We start from the raw sequence: 18,126 nt of genomic DNA, 5'->3' as shown, positions 1-18,126 counted from the left end.
TGATCCCCCAGCCAAGCTCCCAACAGTCCCGAGAGCAGCTAAGATGGCAGGAATCGTAAATATGAATCCCCCCACATGTGATTTTTTTCTTGATTGCTGTAATTTTTTTAATTGGGGGGTACTAAGCAACAATTTCATCCCATGACCCTTGGCAATACAAGAGCTTTTTTTCTTGCGCTGCTTTTTGGTCAAAAGGCTATCAATAGGCCCAAGAGATTTGAGACCTGCATAAGGTATTTGATACATAACACCCTTGGCCTTCATTGTAGGTTTATTATATACATATTCACAACCCCCACCCCAGTTTTTGTTTGGTATTCATAGCTATGGTGGTTCCCAATGCTGCTATTTTTTCACTCAAAGAAGCATCTTTGCTTACAAATCTACCAAATGCAGCCTCTTCTAATTTCTTGTCTGCAACATGTCTCTTGTCAAGATCAGAATGTGTGTTGTATGCTATGTCATGGTCTCTACAAGCAGCATCTAGGGGATTAACACCGAGTTGTTATATTTATGTAGAAGTTCTGGAAGAATATTAATCCATTTATAATTACCTTGAAGTGTAAATTGTTTATACATAAGATTTTTTAGGGTTCTGTTGAATCTCTCTACAATTGAGGCCTTGAGATCACTGTAACTCGAATAATGTTGTATTGCCTGGCTTTTAATAAATTGTTGAAACACTGAATTATAAAATTCTTTGCCATTATCTGTTTGCAAATAGCGCGGTGATCTTCCACTCTGATTGATGATTGTCCTGATGGCTTCTGTAACACATGTTCCAGTCTTGGATTTGAGTGGCACAGCCCAGGCAAATTTTGAAAATGTATCTATGATAGTGAGTAGATACTTGTAGCCCTTGTTGATTTTGTCTAAGTTTTTCAACTGTCCACTTGCCATTTCAATCAAGTCGCTCTGCCATAAATCATCTATGCCCTTTGTGACTACTGGGAGTCTCTTAAAATTATGTCTGGCTTGTCTGTGTAATTCATCAACAATAATTTGTCTAGACATAATATGTAAACAAGAATATTGCAACTATAGGGTGTTCAGCAGCTGATACTACAGGATTTTCTAAATATAATTTGTCCCCTATTTGTATTTTAAATTCCAAAGAGCCATCATTTTCAACATATGCTGTTTCTAATGTATTGGGATCTGTAAAATCCTCTAACTCTACACTGGTGATTTTCACTTTGTTGTCAGCATTCGTTATTGGTAAGGTGGGGTAGTGGTGTGCCTGTGGTTGAAGCCAATATTTGATCTTGATTGGTCTCAATATGCCCCCAACAAAAAATTGGTAATAAAATTGTGCAGGGGACAGCATATATATATTTTGCCACCTGGTGTAAATGGTGAATCATATTCTTTGTTGGGGAAGCTGTACAATTCAAGAATTACTGTATGTTTAGGATTTTCGATTATGCCTGTTATTTCTTTTTCTGCTGTGAGCAATCTGCTTGTTACAGATTCAAGGTGCTCATTGATGGTCCTAACAACATCATCATGGCCTGGCTTGATTTTTATGTCCACAGCAAGTTTCTTGTATTGTTGCACAATTTCTTGAAGTTGGGTGGCAAAAACAGACAGAGCATTTGCTTGATTGGATTCCATGGTCCCTAGCTGTTGCTTGATATTAGCTACAATTTGTTGCAAATTTTCAACAATTGCCAATTTTGAATTTTGAGCAGTAAGATCATGGACCTGTCTTCTGATATCCTCAAACAAAGCATGCAATTCATTAATATGTTGATTAGTTGGTAGAGTGGCCACTGTCTGAGTGAGATGTTTGATCTCTGCCTGGATATTCTTGATATCTTCTGATTTCAATATGCGATTCACTGCCCTTTTTATATTTTTAAGTTCCTGTGATGTAGGCAGATTTGATACTGTATTTTGCAAAAATTCAAGTGCCAATTTTACATTGTTTAATTCAGAAGCATCAGCCACATTTTGCATAGCATTTTGGAGCAGGGCTATATCTGCCTGAGTGGGTGTGGATTGTTGTAAAATTTCAAGCTTTGTTTGGATATCATCAATCAAGTGATGAAAATGAGATAGCTCAGATTCAGTGTTGAGGTTTTCAAGCTTTGTGATTTGTTGCTGGACACTAACAAGGGTATCTACAATACCGGGCAGGCGGGATTCTAGTACATTTGCCAAATCACTTTGCACTGCTGCTATTGTACCTTCAAGATGGGTTATGCTACTTTGAATTTTTCCAAAATCTTGATATGTTTCAAGTTGCAGCTTAATATTTGCTACACTCCGAGTTATTGCATTCAAAGCATCAGAAGATGGCAAATTGTTCATAAAATTTTCAAGTGTCTCAATTTTTTCTTTAACCTCGGCTATGGCATTGTGCAGAGGATCCAGATTAGGTATTTGGAGTGACTGAATCTGTTCCTTTAGAGTGGAAATCACTAGATCAAAATCTTCTTGTGATTTTATGCTTTTGACAATTGTTTGGAGCTGTGTCTGGATATTATTTATCTGCTCTTCCAATTGTTGTTTCAATTGCTCAGAATTGTTAGCCTGGGTCTTAAATTTGGCTTGAAGAGCTGCTACAGCTTCTTCTAAACTTTGAAAATTATCCAATGTGGCCAAGTCAGTATATTTCTGAAGCAATAATTTGAGTTCAGAATCAATTTTAAGAAGAGGGTCCATGCATTGTGATTGTAAATTTGTAATTTCTAGTTGAAGACTGGCATTGAGTGTAGTTTGTAAAGCTTGTAAATCACTTCTTAATTTTTGACTCTGACATCAAGCATCAAAATCTCATCACTGTGATCTTCATGTCTTGTATGGCCAAATATATCATTAGGCATTTTTTGATTTAGTGGTTATTTATTATAGAGTATCTGATTCTTAATTCTATAAAAAAGGGTATAAGCTTGTCATAGGATCCAGGGACCTCAATATATAAGCAGTCACCAGCAGAAACAGTATATACAGTGCCAGAAATCATGTTTGAGTGCTTAATTCTGTAAATATTTCTCCCTACTGAAATTTTGACATCACCCTCAGGAGTTGTAATAAATTGTAATTGCCCACCTACAGGTAATTGGTAATGATTTAAATTATTGTTAAATATGTACAATGTTTTGCCTGTTTCATCATCAACATCTGTAAGTATGCTGTTCAGATGAATAATTAACAAGCCACTTAGTTTAGATATCATATCAGAAGAGGTTTGTGGTGTTGGCAGCTCCATAATAGCCTGTTTTTTGAACCCAAATAAGTTCATAGGCATGTTTATTTATTTCAAATCATGCTCTGTGTTTGGGCATTGATTCCCACTTTTCAAATCACAATGACCCCATGGTAAAGTATGTATGCCACATGATAAAATGCATCTCTTATCATCATGTGGGTCCAGAGCCACTTTTCTTACAATATTGCTAGTCAATAAGTGATCCACACTCTGAATTCTGGATTCTGATGTTCTGATTGTGCTACATGATTTGAGGCAATTTTTGTAATCCTCAAATTCAAGCTCTTTTTCAACAGTTACTCTGCCAATGCCCTTGGCCTTTTTGGCAACAGCGCCACTACATGTCTCAAAACTGTACATCTTGGCTCTTAACCCAGCAAATGCCACAATAACATCACCAAGTGTCTCATCTTTTAACTTGCCAGGCACCTTTTTGTTGTGGTGTTGAATCCTTGTATGTTCACTGGTATCAAAATATTCAAGCAATTCAGGCTGTGACATATCTTTATAAACATCTTCTGTTTTAATATCAAGAACAAAACTATCTGTATCCATGTACATCAATTTTACACAATCACCATAAAAAGGTTTCAACACATCATAATACAATTTTAACATATGTAATTTGGCCAATTCCAATATTACAGCCCCTACATAAATAGGTTTATCAAACTTAATTTTTGTTTTTTTCATGTTGAAAAGTGCCATATTTTCATCATAAATTCTTCTATAATTGAAATTAGGCTTTGCAACCAATTTTCTGCTCCGGCTGGGGTCAGTAATTATTTTAACATCGGTATGTTTTCTGACATTTTCAATAGTTTTGCCATATACAGAATTGACCATCAATTTAAACAAGGCCTTATCAAATTGGCTCATTGCAGATGTTCGAAGCTCTGTGTTTGTATCAATATATGGTTTCAACCATTCTGAGTGCCTGAACCTCAAAACTTTGCCAATTTTGATCACTTGAACACCATGATGCATCAGGAACTGGAGGTTTTTGTAATATATGACATAGCCCTGTTTTGGCTCCAGTGTCATCATCAATTTCTTTTGTTTAGAGCCAGGTGAGCACTGAACCTCGGGAATTGGGGGCAGATCAGAAAATTTGTTGTGTAAATCATCAGGAATTGTCAGATCAACCTCTAAGAAGAGGCCATAGTCACTGTCATCAAAATCCTTAAGATCTTCAATATTAAAATCTTCAACCCATTCAAGCCCTCCATATGGCAGTTTATCCATCATGGCATAACCATACAGGCTGTTTGCATCCACATACAGTATATAATTTGATGGCCGTGCTGGATTATAATCGCGAATATATTTATTATTAGCTCTGGCATATCTCTGAGAGCATTGCACCATGCCTCCTCTTATACATTGCTCCATAAACAGATACATATCTTGATCTTGGATAAGATCCAATTGTATGTTAGTGTTTAAAAACAGTGCAGCCCATGCTAGGCCTGGGGCACTGTAAAAATACACTGGATCCAGTTCATAATTTTTCATGGAAGATTTTCTGAATGCCTGCAATATATCAGCTAAGAGGGTCACATCAAGTTTTAAATATGCTTTGTGATAATCACCAAATGTCTGGCATTTTAAATTGTTCCACATCAATTGGGCATGGTGATAATCTTCATCTGTGATTCCAGATCCTCTGATTTTGCTGTAAAACTGTTGTTTTGGTGGCAGAGCACACTCATCAAATTTAGAAAAATCTGTAACATAGTCATATGGATATACACCCTTCCGCCTAATTAATTTCAGGTCCTGATTTGGAAACAAAGCACATGTGATTTTGAATTGATCATCAGATAATTGAGTGGCCAGTGTAGCCAGGCTAGCAGATAAAATTCTGTATGAATCAAGAAATCTTATGTGAATAGGAACACCATTAACTTTAATTATTTTGCTAATAGCAATATATTTCTCATCATTTTCAGCTAAAATATTTAAATTCTGCTTGTCAAACCCCTCGTACCTGATCAAATGATGAAAATCATAATTGGATGCTCCATGGCAAAATATAGGGACAAATTTTGGTCTCTTGATCTTAATATTACAGCTATTACACAGGGCCATTTTGAATTTACCATCTGTATGAGAATGGTGTTTCTCCTTGATATTTGTATCTGAAAATTCACAATCACATACCGGGCATTTTTCTGCATTGTTGAAATCTTCAATCTGTTTCTCTGTTAAAAGCAACATGGGTTTTGATTTTAATAAGATATTAGATGCTATGTCATAGCACTCATTTTCTATTCTATGTGCAAATTTTTTGATGGCATCTGCTCCCATGTATGAATCTTTTTTAGTAACAACACCATCCTGTACAATCACATAACAAAAGCTGGAAGGTTCATGTAGCTGGTATGGTGTAATTGAAGATTCTTCAGGATCTGGATTGCAGAATGCAAGAGGTTTGAGGTTTGATTCAAAATCACAGACAATATATGCTGGGTGTTCCAACAAGGCTTCAAACTTTTTGAATTTTGCTTTTTCACTTGGATTAGGCATCACCATATGAACAGGTTTATAATTGCCACAGTATTTCAGATGCTCAATTAACTTGTTTTTGGCAATTTCTGCATTCACTTCCCGAACCCTATTCACCATTTTTTGACCATCAAATACACTTAAACATCTTCTACACAACTTGAATATTGTATTGGATTTGTCTAGTTGTGTTCTCACTAAAGCTTCAAGATTATGTATCAGAGTGTAATGATATGTGCCATCCCCTTCAATTAAGAGCAAATCAATCGGAACAGCAGATTCATCATCAAATATACTGATTCTGAGAGGTTCTATCAAGCAATTGCCACTGCCAGTGGAACAAATAAATACATTAATAGATAATTGTTTGCCATTGATATTCCTGGCCTTTTTTCAAATTTGTCAATATTCTGAACAGACATTGGATATTCTAAACCCTCCATTGCTTCATCAAAATCATGTTCATGTTGTTTGTAATAATTTATTCTCTGAGGATTCCTTGAAACTGGAAACAAAGCAGCTAAAATACACCACAAAAAGCATTTCTCATCATTATTTTCAATATTAACCACGGCTCTTTTGTTTTTAATATTGGCAGGTAATGGCAGATATGTAGATCCTTGTAATGGGCTGAATTCAGAAATATTAACATATAACTTGTGTGGAGAACCGCATAGGCTCCATCCAGACTCTTTTGCTGCAAATTCAGAGTGTTTAATATTCAATTGATCTATCAACCTGCTTATTATTTTGTCTGAATTTGCATTTGAATATACCGGTACAGTTTCTGTTATGTGGGGCTGTGTAAATTTTGTGCCATTTGGTTTCTTATATTGTGTAAACAATTTGAGGGACAGCTTATAAGAGCCATTTTGTGCATTTAGAATTGCTTGCACTTCAGGATTTATACTGTTCAAAAAATTCTTAATGTCACATCTTGGCTCTCATACAAACCGATAATCTCTTAATTGGCTATTAAAACTGCTATGGATGGGTTCATAGCGTGGCTGTTTTGCCGGTCCAGCATTAACAGGTGCTTCATGCTTCCTTTTCAGACCAGATGTGGATGGTTGTGGGGGCAATATTGATGACTGTGCAGAACAAGTATTTTTATGTGTATATGTGAAGTATTGCATGCTATATTTTCTATTGCATTTGGGGCATATTTTTGTGGGAGTTCTGTATTTGTCCGGGTTACAAATCTTTTGGTGCTTGGCCCAATTGGGGCTGGATATATTTTTATTGCAATATTTTTGACTTGGCATTTTTGTTGTTGTTTATTATATACAATTTCTTGGGATTCAAATCAAAATTCTATGCTTAATAAAAAATATCAGTTGGGTTCAGCAGTGTGATTTGTGTGTGTGTGTGTATGTGTATGTGTGTATGTGTGTTAATATTTTTGGCTTTGGTATTTATATAAAATTTCTTGGGGTTCAAATCAAAACTCTATGCTGGATAAAAAATATCAGTTGGGTTCAGCACTGTGCTTTATGTGTGTGTGTGTGTGTGTGTGTGTGTATGTGTGTGTGTGTATGTGTGTGTGTATGTGTATGTGTGTATGTGTGTGTGTATGTGTATGTGTGTATGTGTGTTAATATTTTTGGCTTTGGTATTTATATAAAATTTCTTGGGGTTCAAATCAAAACTCTATGCTGGATAATAATTTGTTGCACAGCATGATGCAATATAAATAAACCAGAAATAGGCCACAACTTGGCCACAAGTGGACCGGAAGTAGGCAAACCGGAGGTGGACCGGAAGTGAACCGGAAGTAAATATGTGTAGGTGTGTGTGGGTGGGTGTGGGTGGGTGGGTGTGTGTGTGTATCTTGGCCTAGTTTTAAGTGTGGCCAAAAAAAATATCAAGAGGGGCATATTTTTAACAAATTTATGGACAACAATCTCACAAAAGTGCCTTTTGTAAGTATAGGCACTTCTGCCCGATGGGGGTTCATACTTTCCGAGAAATTCCCGAGGGCATTTTTTACAAAAATCTTGGATTAGACAGGGTTCCACACTTGAGCAAAAACCTCATATGGGCATGTTGAGCTTGTTTTAAGTGTAGCCAAATCTGCTTGAGGGGGGTTCATACTTTCCTGAGTTTATAATATTGTAAATACAACTACTAAATTATGTAGTTCTAAATTATGTAACCTTCTCCACTCACCTGTCTCCTCATCCCTTTTAGGTCCAAATATTTTCCTAAGGATCTTATTTTCAAATACTCTCAATTTATGTTCCTCTTTCAATGTAAGGGACCAAGTTTCACACCCATATAATACTACAGGCAAAATTACTGTTTTGTATATTTTAACTTTTAGTTTCTTAGATATTAAACGAGAAGACAAAAGTTTATGAATAGAAAAGTAACATGCATTTCCTGAATTAAGCCTACTTTTTATTCCCTCTTTAATATAATTTTCATTTGTTAATATTACTCCTAAGTATTTGAATTTGGAAACTGGTTCAAACGAGTTGTTATCAATAATTAGATTTTGATTATTACCTAACACTTGGTTTCGGCCTGTAAGCATATATTTAGTTTTCTCTTTGCTAACTTCCAAACCTATCTCTTTAGCAGTTTTGAAAAATATTTTAGCATTATTCTTAATTGTATTTATATCATCCCCTAATAAGTCTACATCATCTGCATATTCTAGCAACTGAGTCACACCATTTAATTTTAGTCCTTCGTTAGTTTCTTTTACCTTCCTAACAGCATATTCTGAGGCAAAATCAAAGAGCAATGGAGATATGCATCTCCTTGTTTTAACCAATCATGAATGTCAATCTAAAGTTATATATTTCACACATATATTTTAATTTCAGTCAGTAATTTATGTTAATCAGTGGCGGCGATTAGGAATGCAGTTGCCCCCCGCACTATGCTAAACATTATCTACCAAGGGAAAGTAAACTGTCCTCCCCCCCCCCCCCAGTTTTGGAACCTTGCTCCCCCAGTTTTGAAAGGTTGCATGCATGTTTCATGTTTTCCTTATTTTCAGAATCGCATCCCCTAAATTTCTTTCCGCACCCCTAGATGAATAATCCTGGCGCCGCCGCTGCTGACAATCAATCGGATGTTTCAAATATTAGAGAAATATTAAGCGAAACTAAGGGCGGGGAAATCGTGTCGTCGTCAATGCTGACCAAGGCAAAATTTTTTGTAAAAGCTACACTCTAAATGTAACGTTTTCACCCTCTAACAGGGTCTTATTCAGATAAAGATTCACAATAAATTTATTGTGTCCAAATAATTTATTGCGAATCTTTGAAGAAGACCTTGTTAGAGGGTGGAAACGTTACGTTTAGAGTGTAGCTTTTACAATAAATTTTGCCTTGGTCAGCGGTTTAGTGTCATTAAATTCACGGAATGTGCATTTTGATATTGTCTATCTCGTGTACTAGATACGAATGACATTTCCGGGAAAATATGTCATACTGTTTCCTTGTGTAGCTGCGAGGTTAGGTTGCTTTCAAGGAAGGAATTCGCCTCCCAACCATTTGTGTGTCACACAGAAGCCTTTACCTGCCGTAGTAAATCACTCCGGTGGTCGCTACCCAGTAAATTTCAAACTGTTCTAGCTGGGATCAATGTTACTCGCTCGTTTTCTTCTAGGTATGCATGTTATGGACCATCTGACTCCCAACGAATTCTTGACCTCTTCATAGGACGGGGGAGAGGAAGCCAACAACGCTAAACATCCAAACGAGATCACAGATGGTTCGGACGCAACTTTAGAAGACGCATGTATCTGCGGTGCGTGTGTGTATTCGGTGCGTTATCTTCCTTTTCTCTCTCTCTTTTTGTTCAACTCTGACCGTTGGAACACAATGGATACGTTCGTTACCACAGTGAACCTCTTGCGTTATCGGTCAGAGTTATCGGCACAGATTTGTTTCCCACGAGTTTGTCCCTTGTGCGTTCGAGGAGGAACGGGAGACATGTTGAAGGAGTTGGACACAATGCAACGCTTGGGACTAATGTAAATGGTCTTTTTAAAACTGGTTCAGTTATTTTTTTTTTTTATTTTGTTTCCCTTTGTCTCCTCTTTGTTATTCTCTTTGTTTCGAAACAGGATGGATGCCTTAGGAACAAACTGTAAGCAATTATTAGGATGAAACTTCCTCGATGTAATACTGTTGCTGAGCCCAATGCTACATTAAGCATCCAAACTGTCCTGAGCTAGTGATGCTGCGAAAATCACAGAACTGTTATTCGAAAATCTCAATCACAGCTGTGATTGCATTGTAATGTCTGAATTACATGAGGCTAGATTTCCTGTTGGATTCTCCAGTTGGATTTGGGCTAGTTGTGTGGTACTTGTTCACCTGCTAGTGTTCGCCTCACACGATACTTGTTACGGTACTTGTTGGTATACTTTTCTTCCCACAAGGAATTGTGCAGAGCAAACAAGCTAAAAAGATGGACGAGCGATTTGATGAACGTTGTAGGAGAATAGCTACTGCTGTTACTAAACATTAAAATTTTAAAAAATAAAAGAAAAGTATGTGCTATAAATTGTCTCAAAAAGAAAATATGTTAATCAAAGTGTGCTCAACAGGCTTTTTAATGAACTTTGGTATTTATAATCATGCATGATTCATTCATGGAAAATATTTTGTTCAACCAATTATGTCAAACATTTAATATACTGGTAAAAATAAGGATTTTCATCATCGGCTAATCACATTTGTCGTGTACATGATCACTAGATTATAATGCACATAATCTCTGTTACTTTTTCTTTCATCAAGCACACTAGGAAACCACAGACAAGAAACTTTGCCATGCCAAACTTGCAGATGATCTTCACATGACCAAATATTCGCTCCGATTGGTTGTTCCACAGAAATTTAGTAGAGAAAGCCAGTTGCAATTAGAAGACGGTCTAATCGTCAAAACCAGACTAGCAGCCAGTTTGGCAGCCATCATTTCCAGCCAGGTAGCCAATCCAGCACCAACTAGGGCATTCCTAGTGGAAATCCAGTTCCATGTGATTCAGCCTTAAATAAAATTCTCCCCAAGCTTAGATAATTTGCATACGTATCCCCCTCCCCCTTACTGCATTGTCCTTGCCCCCCCCCTTAGTTTTGGAACCCAATCGCCGCCACTGCATGCAGGCATCCCCCTTCCCATTCCCAAACTCTAGCAAGGATCCCCCCAGGTAGGAATATCCACGCCCAGCACTGTGTGTTGTCATTTAACCGAATAAATTATATTTCTGTACACAAATTTAAATTTCAAGTTTCCTTCTTCACATTACCACATATATTGGTCCCGGTCAACTAACAATCCATGCAAATGCCCTGCATCAAGCAAGGCAATGCCAACACAGCAACGAGACGAGATCTTAATTCGTATCCCAAGGCACAATATTTACATAACCCCACTGGCCCGTAAGTGCTTAAACCAGGCCGGCAGCCTTGCACACACACCGCTAGTGGTAATTAGTTAATATCTTTTTAACGAGCGAAGCAACGATATCAGATACTTGCTAAATATTTCACTGACAACTGAACTTGTAATCAGCGTTCGTTCGCCAGTGTCGACACCTCTTACCTACAATTATTCCGCGATGGAAACTAATGGTATCCGCAGACAAGCTAATAAACACCCATGGCTTCGCCACCACATGTAATTAACACTTTAATGTTAAAGGACGTGCCATTAGATTCGTCCTCCTTTTTTATACGCCTGGTTTCCTTTGCATTAACCTTAATGCTGAAGACGAATTCTAGGCCTGTTCGACAGAGCGCGGTAATTTATATTACACCTGTAGCAGCATACGGCTACCATTTATAACTGGTTCCAATCGGATTACTAAAATTTTCTCTCATTTGTAACTGTTTGTAATTGGATTGCCAAATTCTGCTATTGTTTGTAATGGGTTTGAATCTTATTATCATGGTTCGAATTGGATTTCCAAATTTTGCTATCATTTGTAACTTGTTGGGGTTGGAAAGTCAAGTTTTGTTCCCATTTGTAACGGCTTGGAATTGGATTGCCAAAATTCTGCTGTCATTTGTAACGGGTTGGAATTGGATTGCCAAATTCTGCTATCGTTTGTAATGGGTTGGAATCGGATTATCAAATTCTGCTATTGTTTGTAATGGGTTGGAATTGAATTGTCAAATTCTGCTGTCATTTGTAAAGAGTTGGAATTGGATTGCCAAATTCTGCTATCATTCGTAACGTCTTGGAATTGGATTGCCAAATTCTGATATCATTCGTAACGTCTTGGAATTGGATTGCCAAAATTCTGCTGTCATTTGTAATGGGTTGGAATCGGATTATCAAATTCTGCTATTGTATGTAATGGGTTCGAATTGGATTGCCAAATTTTGCTATCATTTGTAACTTGTTGGTGTTGGAAAGTCAAGTTTTGTTCCCATTTGTAACGGTTTGGAATTGGATTGCCAAAATTCTGCTGTCATTTGTAACGGGTTAGAATTGGATTACCAATTTCTGCTATTGTTTGTAATGGGTTGGAATCGGATTATCAAATTCTGCTATTGTTTGTAATGGGTTGGAATTGAATTGTCAAATTCTGCTAATTGGGGTTGGATAGTCAAATTTTGTTACCATTTATAACAGTTTGGAATTGGATTGTCCATATTCTGCTGTCAGTTGTAAAGAGTTGAAATTGGATTTCCAAATTCTGCTATCATTTGTAACTGGTTGATATTGGATTGCCAAATCCTGCTATCATTTTTAACAGGTTAGAATTGGGTTGTCAAATTCTATTATCATTAATTTTGTAACAGCTTGGAATTCGATTGCCAAATTCTGCTTACATTCTGATTCGGATGCTAAATTATATTTACTTGGTAAACAGAAATGGAAATATCGATAGACACTGGAGTATATGCAGGAACAAATGCAGAAATACAACAAAGATAGAATATAATACAAATACGAAGGTATGGGAAAGAAAGAAGAGAAAAGAAAAATATGAGGTGAGCAGGGAAATGGGTTAACTAAAACAACTGGACGAACCAACCTCAGTGGAAGAAGAAGAGCGAATGAAAATAGAAATGAACAATTTGCCAATTGTCATCGTTTGATGCTGGTGTGTCACACCACGCGGAATGACTGAATGAAAGCCACGGAAGGACCTCAATAGAACTCAGCTGGTTTGTGGATCACACAGAGAAATAGCCTCTTGAATCACTGAAGGTAGTATAAGTCCATCCATGTCTGGCTGAGTAGACAGACAGCTTGCTCTACCTGAAGGTAATGGAAGACGGCAGAGTGGATTCCGAAAGTTTCCTACTGAAACACCACGAGAGCAATGAACGAGCAAAAAAAAAAAAGTGTTGAACGTGAATAAGACGAAACGCCAAACCTGTGCGTGATGTAGAAGAAGCATATTTTGATTAATAGGCGAGAGAACGGACGAGTACTGCCTGCTCAATCTTCACGCCTTCCGACAGCGCTCCGCAGCGGCCCAGCAAGGGCCTTTGTCGTCCACCTGTTCCTGCGATAACATTTTTCGTGGTTTCGAGATTTTCGCTTCAGCAGAGTCTAAGGACTTCATCGCGTAGATGTCCCGGGGGTCATAAGGTCGTGGAACACTGCTCGGGACAGCTAAGATGATGAAGTAGGACGTCACAGGAATGTCAAGAGTACAAACCTTTTCTTTTGTCAAATGTTCCCAGCATTCCGGAGTGTTTCCCATATGCCTTGTCCTGTTCATATTTATCTTACGTTCGCATTGTGAGGAACTAATGGACAAATTGACCTTTTGGAGTTTCTGGAGAGCGGAACACTGTCCTGGAACCGGTCGCAAGGAACTAAATTAAAGGAACTTTGTGTCCGCTACTGTGTTGTAACTTGGGAGTCACAAATTTTCCACCTGTTGAAAGCCATAAACACGCTTCTGGTAGATAATGACTCAGGTTTAGCATAAGGTTAATGTTTCCCTTCTGAACTCTCCGCTTTTCCAAGCCTAAGAAACGCAGGTGACCGATGGAAAGATATTTCGTTGCGTTTGATATTTTATGGCATATCATTGTAGGTGCCTCTTGACAGGCTTAATTTATGCTCTTGGCTGTCCACAAATAAAAAGTTGAAAATACACACTGCACATGGAAAAGCAAAGATAATAAGTTTGGTGTTTCACGAATCTGTTAGGGTTGTTGTATGGACGTTCGTTTAACAAAGAAATATTGTTTTTTGTGTATACCCTTATAGAGTATAATGGCAAATTGGGCACGAAAATATGCATAAATTAAGCATGGAAAAGTTTATGGGAAGTGTAAAAATCTGGAGTGTGTGACAGCCATTTCTCCTTTGGCGATTATCTTGAGATCAAACAAATTAAAAATATTCTCTTAGAGTTTGTAACATCCATTGCCGATGTTAAGAAATTTTCATAAAGCATCCCGAAGCTAGGATATTTTTCATAAGAATCCCCCCCCCCCACACACACACACACCTACTACATTGTCTTCGTGTGGATACACACAAGATTCCTCCCATCTTTCCACAAACTCGATTAAGCATCCCCCCACCTAGTAATTTCAACTTCGAGCATTGGTTTCAAGGACTGAGGAACACATCTAAAGAGATTTCGCACGCCGACCTCCGTGGAGGAGTGGTTATCACAACGCTACGACGGCAAGGGGTCCCGGGTTCGAATACCTGCCTGGGAATGGGTGTCCTTTGTGATCGTCAATGTCATCACCAGTAGCGGCGCCAAGATTAATCATATGGGGGTACTGAGGGGGTGCGGAATAAAATTTAGGGGGTGCGATGTTGAAAATAAAGAAGGCATGAAATATGCATGCATGTTTTAGCAGGGGCACAATTTTTTTCCACGGGGGGGAGTACCAGGATAAACGTGCCAATAATAATAATAACATTATTATTAGTAGTAGTAGTATTAAAGACGTTATTATTCTCGTAAATTTCGCAAAAAGAGGAGAAGTCATTGGTGTCCTCCCCGATGGCGTAGTGATAGCGTTGTCGCCTTGCAATCAAGGAGTCCCGGGTTCGATACCAGGTAGAGGCACAGTGGTTCGGATCCCACTTTAACTGCAGGTCAAGTACCAATAACCCTTTCTGTGCATAAAGTGGACAAACAATTTGAAATATTTTTTCAACACGTTCAATTTCACATTAGCTAATTAAAGAAAACAAGCACACAAACTGTATTTTTGAAAAAAAACAGAAAATGCATGACGAATATAATTATTTTTGTACATATGACATGTATAACTTTCATGTACGTACAACATATGTTTTACACATATTCAACATGAAGCGTCGTAAAAACTAAGAAAATACATGTGCAATATGTTAACACTTAATTGTGTACGTATTCAAAGTTTCTTTAATACATACATATATAACATATTTAAATGTATTACATAATCAATTCATTCGCCTCATAACAGACCAACAGTAAAATTGATATAAATCTCTCAAATGTGTGCGCTCCTTTTCATCCAAACAATTGTTCATGCAGTAACAGTCTGAAGTACATAGTTGTTTTTACTTCTCCCTCTGGCAATTTACAATGCATTACAGAAAAGAATGATATTCCATCGTGAGTATCATTTTGTCCTGCTACTCGTAGATTCTGCTAGCCTTGCTTTTATTTTACTTCAATGTTTGCCCTCTTGCCTCCCATAGAATTGATTTCTGACCAAGGTTTGGGGGTAATGCCCCTTGCCCTCTGTGGTTGCGCTACAGATGCTGCTGTGTCATGACAAAACGCGAAGTGCACGGCAACTTCATCTTTGTTAAAATCCCCTTCTGCTGCGCTATCCCCATCAACGAACTGTAACATTTCTTCGAGAACTTTGCGCTACTCGTCAAAGTCTGAAATGGTACTTTACTAAACATGTTACGTGGAACATACAGAACGTACTAACAGTCAAACTACCCGTCACGATACAACTCGCGTTAAATAATTTCCCGATCAAAAGCTGAAATTTTTCTTCCGTGCAACTTTGAGAAAAGAGGAACAAGCAGGTGGACAATAAAACCGTTTAACGATAAGGCCAAAAAAGAAGAAGAAGAAAACTCTTGAGCTGTAGGCAAATATCGAGAAAACATAAACAGGTCACTTAAAATCACAATAAGAAACAATTCTTAACAACAATACTGACGAAAGAAAAAAAACAGCGGCCTCAGCTCTTTCTAGAGACTGCTGAGAGTACAGGAAAATATATACGGCTTGTCTTTCATTGCTTGGCTGTTGAACGCAATAACAGCGGTCTCACTGCAATACCTAACATTCGGGCACTCAATATGGTTACGACATATGACACTGTAATAGTTAATGTTTTCAACATGTATTTTAAATGGGGGGTGCTGAAGGGAGTGCGGAGGAAAATTAGGTGGTGCACAAGCACCCCTTCGCGCCTCCCTGGCGCCGCCTCTGGTCATCACTCATCCTCATCGTAGCGATTAGCCAAAAGTAGAATAAAGGCCACGTTAAATAACAAAAGTCAGATCAAATCAGAAACTCCACACTTGAAAACTTTGACTTTCTGAGTATGCTCACATTACTCTATTAGGAACGGATCTTATAGATACAATCCTGCAGTAGAGGAGAATGAGAAAGAAAGGAATATGAAAGAACAGACGTTTGTTGCGATTTGAGCATTAGTCTCGTCTCCTGAAACCCTATTTTCTTGTATTTTATACTGTACCTTTCCGATGGTCAAGTAGAACGCTGTCCCTTCGTAATCAAGGCGTCCCGGGTTCGATTCCTGGTGGAGACACATTTTACAATTGTTCGAATCCCATTTTAAACTGTAGGCCCAGTCCCAATTAGTCTGAGTATAAAGTAGGCTTGAAACATACCTTAGGAAACAAACTTTTTGTATACCGTGCCTTCGATTTTGGTGAGTAATGATGGAGTGATTGTCTTAACTCGCCACGAAATCAAGTTCCTGGATACAGCTTGGATATATATGTTCGTGTAAAAAGTGAAAGAATGAGGATAAGTCGCACTAGATATGAAGGAGCTTAAAATAAGGGCATAAAGACAAAATCCCAAAGAAATGAGTCGGTCGGGCGCTGACCGCTACGCGCGAGATCAGAGTTTTGATTTCCGTTGTGGACATCTTGGGCAAAAATTCTTTCTTCCATGTCACCGCATATGTTGAAGAGTGCCTAGGAACTACCCTGGTAGCAAAGCAATCGGAGTCGTATCATTTCCACTATCACCGAGAATATGTCTAGCGCTATCTTCACACACAAGTTGTGCAAAATAAAAATAATGAAGGGAAGAAAATTTGCGATCAAGTTGGAAACTTCACTTCAACCTACGACAGACCTACGATTCGATCCCCACCAGCGACAAAGAGAAATGTGTTCGTCTGAAGATGAGAGAAGAGGTGCTCTTTCGAATGCAGTGTTGGAATAGGTAGTTGTCGGGTGTCAAGGGTGACCCTTTGAGAAGACATTCAAATGCCAACCTTCCTTCTAGTATTACGTATTACATCCTGGACTGGCGTCTAGACTCACGGCCAGTATAATCCCCTGTGGCGCTCGTGTTGTGTGCTGTCCTTGTATCTTTGTGATTGTCTTTTCATCCATTTCATCTGATCACCATTCATTCTCATCTTCCCGATTAGCCAAAAGTGGAAGAAAAGCCAATTAAAATACAGGGTGAGTCAAAAGTCAGGAACCATAGGAGTAATGTGTTTCAGGTGCTGAGATGGTGCTGACAGACACCCAATCTCGCATGGTGCAATCGTCAAGTATAGGGGTGTAGACGGTTGAATTCTGTAAAAACATCCCTTGCACTGCGACCGCCATGCAGCAGGACTATTTCCACACGCTCGTCTTGGGTCAGCACCATCTCAGCACCTAAAACACATTAGTCCTATGGTTCCTGACTTTTGACTCACCCTGTAAATCAATTGAAATCAAATAAGTACAATAAAAACATGTTGAATTAATATTGCATGCTAATAAAGAACCATTGTCGCTAGCGTTCAGAGTATTATAAGGTTTATTAATATGTTCGTCGGGTGACCAAACACACACGCACAATTGAGGTGTTTTTTTGTAAGTCCGCTTTATGCACAGTAAGGCTAATCGAGACTGCGCCTACAGTTGAAATTGGTATCCAAACCACCACTGTGAGTCTTCACCGAGAGGAATCGAACATGGATCCCTTAATTACAATGCAACGACATTTCCACTACACCAACGAGGAAGCCCACACACATACAACCGAAGCTGCATGCTTATAATATGAATGCAACTTGGGCGCAATTGCAGGAGTCATGCTTCTGGCTTTTACACTGTAAGAAAAAAAAAACTGACGCACCCACAATATTCGCATGCAAAAAGAAGTCTAGACACATAACACATACAAAACACAAGAAGGAGGATCGTTTAGTTGCGCGTTCTATTTTAACCGTTAATAACCCAAC

At 38.2% G+C, this 18,126-nt stretch overlaps 1 protein-coding gene across 2 annotated transcripts in view; it reads left to right on the top strand.

Moving 5' to 3' along the window:
* rols (zinc-RING finger and ankyrin repeat domain-containing protein rolling pebbles) overlaps positions 1–18,126 on the top strand; it is a 717,828-nt gene that overhangs the window by 214,019 nt on the left and 485,683 nt on the right. The gene's annotated exons all lie outside the window — the stretch shown is intronic.

The sequence above is a fragment of the Lepisma saccharinum genome, chromosome 1 (genome assembly GCF_977018435.1).
Source record: "Lepisma saccharinum chromosome 1, izLepSacc3.1, whole genome shotgun sequence".
NCBI classification, from domain to species: domain Eukaryota; kingdom Metazoa; phylum Arthropoda; class Insecta; order Zygentoma; family Lepismatidae; genus Lepisma; species Lepisma saccharinum.
Note: the sequence above shows the minus strand (reverse complement) of the source record. Positions and strands in the feature narration are given on the sequence as shown.